The 6,362-nt window shown below is 37.8% G+C and overlaps 1 pseudogene; it reads right to left on the reverse strand.

Moving 5' to 3' along the window:
• Nucleotides 1-448: 448 nt before the first annotated feature.
• On the reverse strand, nt 449-1,433 carry LOC124251948 (olfactory receptor 52E5-like; annotated as a pseudogene).
• Between the last annotated feature and the right edge of the window lie 4,929 nt (nt 1,434-6,362).

Here is a 6,362-nt window from a genome sequence, read left to right on the forward strand (position 1 = left end):
GTAAATCTTCCAGTCAAGGCCAGAGTCTGATTTCAAACCTGGACCTATGACTCCTAGTTAATTTTTCTTACCACTGCATCCAGCTTGGTTTTCAGGAAATCCCATATCACTTTTATAGGCATGAACTTCAGCTTCTGACATGTAAATGCAGAGAATCATCATGTTCAAGGAAATTATTCAAGGCAGTTACTCGGGCCATGTCATTCTGCAAACATTTTTTCTCTCATTAGGAATTTTGTAATACCAATGGAGTTTAAATATGAGAATTTCTTTTTGTACTTTTCTTGGGGCAAAGTAGAGAGATTGTTTTGGAATCTTGGAGCTGTGTCTACCAAAGGAGTGTACAAATTATGAGGAGTAGGGGGGAAATGTAGCATGATTATCTTGTGTGGGAATGCCAGAGGAGTTTAACAAAAACATTTCTAAGTTTTCTTCTGTTTTGATCTTATTATTGTTCTACTGAACTTTCGTGAAAGATCTTCCTGGGGCTAAACGTCAATAGCTTTTAGAGTTAAGCATCCTTAGTACACACTTTCTTATCTGATTTGTCTAGACATCAGGGTTAAGGGAAGGGGGAACAACCACGTACAGATTGGCCGGAAGTATGTGGATGTAATGAGGGATGTTGTGTCCAAAGTGATATCATGAAGGAGAAGAGGGCTGCCAGGTAGAAAGCTAACATGACACAGACATAGGAGCCATATGTGCTGAGTGCCTTGAACCGGGCATCCCAGGATGGGAGATGGCAGACTGCTCAGAGGATTTGGACGTAGGAAAATTCAATTCCAGAAAGGTCAATGTATCCCACTGAGAAAGCAATGAAGCCGTAGATAACATTGACCCTAATATTGGCACAAGACAACTTTACCTAGTCCACACATTTACAATAGGTATGAGGCATACTCTGGACACCACAATAAGGCAATCTCAGGATGAGAAATATGAAAGGAGTCACAAACACCAAAGTCTTGACTATGATGACTATGCCCAGAATGGCTATCACCTTACTGGTGAGGATCATGCTATATCTCAGCGGATTGTAGATGGCAATATATCAATCTATGGCCATGACTGTCAACACCACAGTCTCCAGGCCAATGCATATGTGGATAGTGTACATCTGTATGATGCAAACACGAAACACAGTCTCCCTGAGATTGAACCAAAAATGACCATTTCATTGGCTGTGGGAGATGGTGGTTGTGGACAGGCCAACGTCAGTGCAGGCCAACTTGGCCAGGAAGTAAAACATGGCGTTGGTGGAGGCTGTGTTCAGTATGGATCACAAATAGGGTAGTGATGTTCCCCAGGAGGGTTATTAGACACACTTCAAAGAAGGGGAAGACGATCCAGATGTGCCCATTTTGAAGCCCTGCAATCTCCATCAGAAGGAAGGAAGATGGGTGGAACTGTGCATTGTTGGGATGCAGCATATTGGCTGGAATTGGTTATAGACACATTTCTTGCAGGAGTTTTCTTGTTTCCAGTTGGAGATCCTAACGTCTTTCATAACATGTTTCCTATTTTCTGGAGAAATAGAAAATCCATTCTTTAATTCCATAATACAGCAGAGGAGACCTAGAGAGGGAACATGAGGCACAGTTAAAGAGAAATTCTCACTTCAATGTATGTGCCCAACCTACATAGAAAATCATGCAGAAAATTTCCAAGTAGAGCAATCCTGCTCTTCTCATTTCTTTCTTCCATTCAGTCTATAAAGACATTAAATTACCAAATATTTATTGTTAATTACATCTGTAAATTAGGATGGACAGCATAAACAGGATGCTCTGTGTGTGTGTGTGTGTGTGTGTGTGTGTAAAATATCACTGGAGTGGGATTTAAGAATTGGACTTAGTGATGCAGCCAGTTTGATGGTTCAAGGCAATGATTCATTCTTGCAAAATAGATATGAAAAATTAAGAAGATCCCATGTGGGAGGGAATCCACTAAAGATGGAGGATTGGATAGCTGATGTTTGGATCTGAGCTAAGGAATGGATTTGAAAATTTAGACACGTTGGATGACTATTGTACAGTTCCAGCAAAATAATACTCCCTCCTAGAACTACAAAGTCTTATCACTCATTATATTATGCTCCCTTTCCTGAATAGATTAACCCTAGAAAGTCCCAGAAGAATCTTTTGTGGTTTATGATCTTCTTTTCTACCCTCTTCATGCTGCATTATATTAATGAATAATCCCTTCATGCCACCTGGATACAGGCAGTGACAATGTCTCTGTCTTTTTTAAAGCTAGAGCAATGCCAAGGTCAGATACTTGCTTTAACTTTGGAACAATCTAGTTTGTGTTAGTGCTGTAGCTAGTTTCCCTCATATAGTGATGGGAAATAATATATTTAAGTTGGCAGCAGACTTGTTTACTGTAACCGTGGAATCTATCTGGTGTGCCTTGGGGTTGAGTCTGAGCTGTAACTGGTCCTGTGCCATGGACAAAATCTGTACCATGATGGAGGCTGTGGGGTACTTGGGTGTGTGCAAATGAGACTAGGCTACCATTAGAAATTTGGCTATGAATCCAGGTTATTCTCAGCACAGTTCCCATCTCTCTTTGTTGCTACATGGCTTGGAGATGGCCCTATCTACAGAAACTCTGGCTGAGTCACTGGAGCTCCATCATCCCATGAATCACTTGAGTTACAGTCAATGTGAGCCCTCTTCCAGCATAACCAAAAGCTGACATACCTACCTCTGCCCAGCATCTGAGATATCATTTGCGAAGAACTGGATGCCACAGATGGTGACCTGCATGTGACTGACTTCTCAATAGCCAGGGCCTGGGAGTTATACAAGAACTCTAGTCACCCGGGAAGGGCCTCTCACAGTGGGCTGTGTCCCTGGACCTGGAGTATGGGACAGAAAATTTCTGTATCTCTGAGGATAAATCTCTGTTCTTTCTAGTCAGCTATACCTTCTGCTTACAGATGATCTGCAATCTGCATCCTCCATGAAGTACCCTCCCCAAATAGGTCCTAAGAATCTATTCAGGCAGAGGCACGATGACCTCTTACCAATATTTTAAATCTCACTATGGTCCCAGGTGAGCAGTTACTTTAGGCATACAGGCAGTGAAGGCAGGGAAAGAGCTGCAGGAAAAAAAATGTAGGGAAATATCAGCATTTCCTCAAAGTCAGCTCAGAAATATATGTATATTTAGAGAATGGCAGAGCCAGAATTCTAATATGAGCTTCCAAAGTTTGAGCTATGTCTGTTTTAAGAATTACATTGTATGATTTTTGTAGTACCTCTAACACCCAATATAAAAATATTATTGATAGAAGGGGCCAGCTTGGTGGTGCATTGGTTAAGTTCTCACGTTCCCCTTCGGCCGCCCGGGATTCGCTGGTTCGGATCCCAGGTGCAGACATGGCACCGCTTAGCAAGCCATGCTGTGGTAGGCGTCCCACATATAAAATAGAGGAAGGTGGGCATGGATGTTAGCTCAGGGCCAGTCTTCCTCAGTAAAAAGAGGAGGATTGGTGGCGGATGTTAGCTCACTGCTAATCTTCCTCAAAAGGAAAAAGAAATATTATTAACAGAAACATGAAAATAAATATATATTTATACAAAGGAAAGCAACTTTATCATACATGCTAAGAATATGACCTTTTGTCTACTTGTTTGTTCTGTGACCTTGGTCAATTTAATCTGCCGTACTAAGCTTTGTTTGTCTTACAGGGAAAATGGGAAAAAATTATTTTTCCTTGTAGGATTGTTGGAATGATATAATAGGATAATGCCTAGAGAGGGCTCAGCAACTGTTTATTAGAATTTGATTCACAAATAAACACTAGACCTTAATATAATTCTTTTATGGCATCTCTTAAGTCAACATTTTGGAGTTGGATAACTTACATATCAATCCCTTTTCTGTGATTCTGTAGCTGAGAGATACTGAACACATTTCTTAACCTCTTTGAGCCTCATGTTCCTTCTTATAAATTTACAAGGGTGATGAAAGTGATAATTCACATTTCACGTGGGTTTTCTCTTAATGAAGTGAGATAATGAATTTGACTAGAATAGCAGTGTTTGACAATAGATCCAAGATATTACTAAAATGCATATTATCTTTATTACTTATTTGAAATAGATGTTTTTTGGTGTTGAATAGAAAAACTAGTTACTTTTCAGTTCACTAGATTGCTCTTGTAAACGACTCTTACTTATTTGTTCAAGAAATGTATTTAGTTTGACTGCTAGATGTAAGTGATGATCACATGACAAACAAACATTCCTTGATTCAACCTAAGTTTACTAACCTCCTGTTATGAGTTAGACAACACACTGATTAGGTGTTCAATAAATATAAACTAAATCAATCACAGTTTGCTTCTCATTTGAGCCTTACACATATGTAATGGTCAAGCCAACTACATTTCTTGAATAAATAACAGATGATCTCATGTGAGCTATCAGGCTAACTAACTACCTGCAATTTTTCAAGGTATTTTACACGCATCTTTACTTGAATAGCTCTAAGGTTAATAACCATCTTCTCTTCAGGGACCCCTTATTTATGATAAAAGAATATAAAAGATAAAAAGTTGGTGACTTTTCTTGATTATTTATAATATTCTCTACAAAATTTGACATATCTGGCTATACATTTTCATATCAATGTTTTTGAATTTCAATATTAGTTAAAATGTTAGCAACTCAACATTTTCTTCAATAACCACGAATCTTACAAAACACACAAAAGGATATGTCTGGAATATTAGCTTTTTAAAATCCCACTTTGGGCCTGGCGATCACTCTAAAATTATGGAGAATATCTAAGCATACAATCATAAAACATAAATAGCGATTATTCCATTTCTCCTTTTTTAAAATTTTAATCCTCAAGGTAAACATACCAGTTTTTATTTCAAGGTGTATTAGTACACATGATTTTTTTTTTAAATTAGCATTATTTTGTATAACTCTTGGTCTATCTAAATGGATAAAGAGAAATTAAAATCTCTTCTAGGGGACTCTGAGAACAAAAATAGAGACAATATCTAATATCACAGATTTAATCCTGAAAAAAATAGTATAGAATAGTAATTGAAATGACAATATATAAAAATATTGGCCTTTAAGTTTTTGTTCAGAATTTTCCTCCAACTCTTCATCTATCTGGGCCAATGTGCTGGAATCTTCTCTTTGTCTCTCCAGGACCACTCCATACTCTGTATCTTGGAAAACTCACAAGTATGTACTGCATTGATAGCTTCCTTTGGCCTTTGACACCTGATTGGGTTCAGAAAGTAGAAAGCACCAGCAGGAGGGTAGGAGGAGAGTAAAATCAGTGTATTTGTTCTGGTTTCCACCTTCTCTCTCCTTGTAGGTGACCTGCAGGTCATCATGGGCTAGATGAGTCCTTCAAAATAAATGTCAACTCCTGTCAGGTAGGTTTCTTCACAATGTTCTCTTTGTCTCTAGCTTCCAGGAACCACTTCTCTTCATGTGAAAGAGTTGTCAATATCCCTTACATTTACTGTCCCTATTGTCTTTTGTGGTTTCCCTACACTGTGCCTATAGTTTGCAATAGTTTAAGTGGCCCAGTTTGAGTTTGCCAACTATTTTTTCCAAAACTTTCACGTATAGCCAATATGCAGTTTAATCTTTTCCTGCAGAGTCTTCTATTTAAACTTAATTTTCCTTTATATAATAATATACCATACATAATATATATTACATATTTGTATGTAATTTTACTGGTTTTATTGTTTTTCCTTTGCCATAGGCAGTTTTGTCTTTGAATTCAGGTTTCTCAAAGACTTTTGAACTACATATAAATATATCTCAAAGTAACTAATTTTGTAGTTAGTGGAAAAGACTGAAACACACTTCATAAGAGAAGATTTAGAAATGGCCAATAAATGATGAACATTATTAGTATTCAGGGAAATGAAAATTGAAACTACAATGAGATACTGATTCTCACTCACTAAAGTAGCTAAAAGTCAAAAGACCAAATATTGGTGAGAAAGTGGAGCAACTGGTACTCTCATACATGTTGGTAGGAGTAGAAAATCATGAAACCGCTTTGGAAAACTGTTGTGAATTTTCTTCAAACTTGCCACCTGGAAAATGGAAGGGTCTGCAAACATCTGGAATTTCTATAAGTTTGTTTTTGGACCAGGATAAAATCAAAGCACTAAGTATTATGAGTTGTGGATTAATAAATCAATTGAGTGGATCATCTTTGGAACAGATTTGAGAAGATATTGTATCTGCATTAAACTCCATGAAAGTTCACTTCTTTAAGTTAGACTAACTTACGTCTGCTCCCATGGTACAGGTGAATAACATAAAGTTAGAGGTAAACAGTACTAATATTCAATGAGCTAGACT

Source organism: Equus quagga, chromosome 14 (genome assembly GCF_021613505.1).
Source record: "Equus quagga isolate Etosha38 chromosome 14, UCLA_HA_Equagga_1.0, whole genome shotgun sequence".
In the NCBI taxonomy this organism is placed as follows: Eukaryota; Metazoa; Chordata; class Mammalia; order Perissodactyla; family Equidae; genus Equus; species Equus quagga.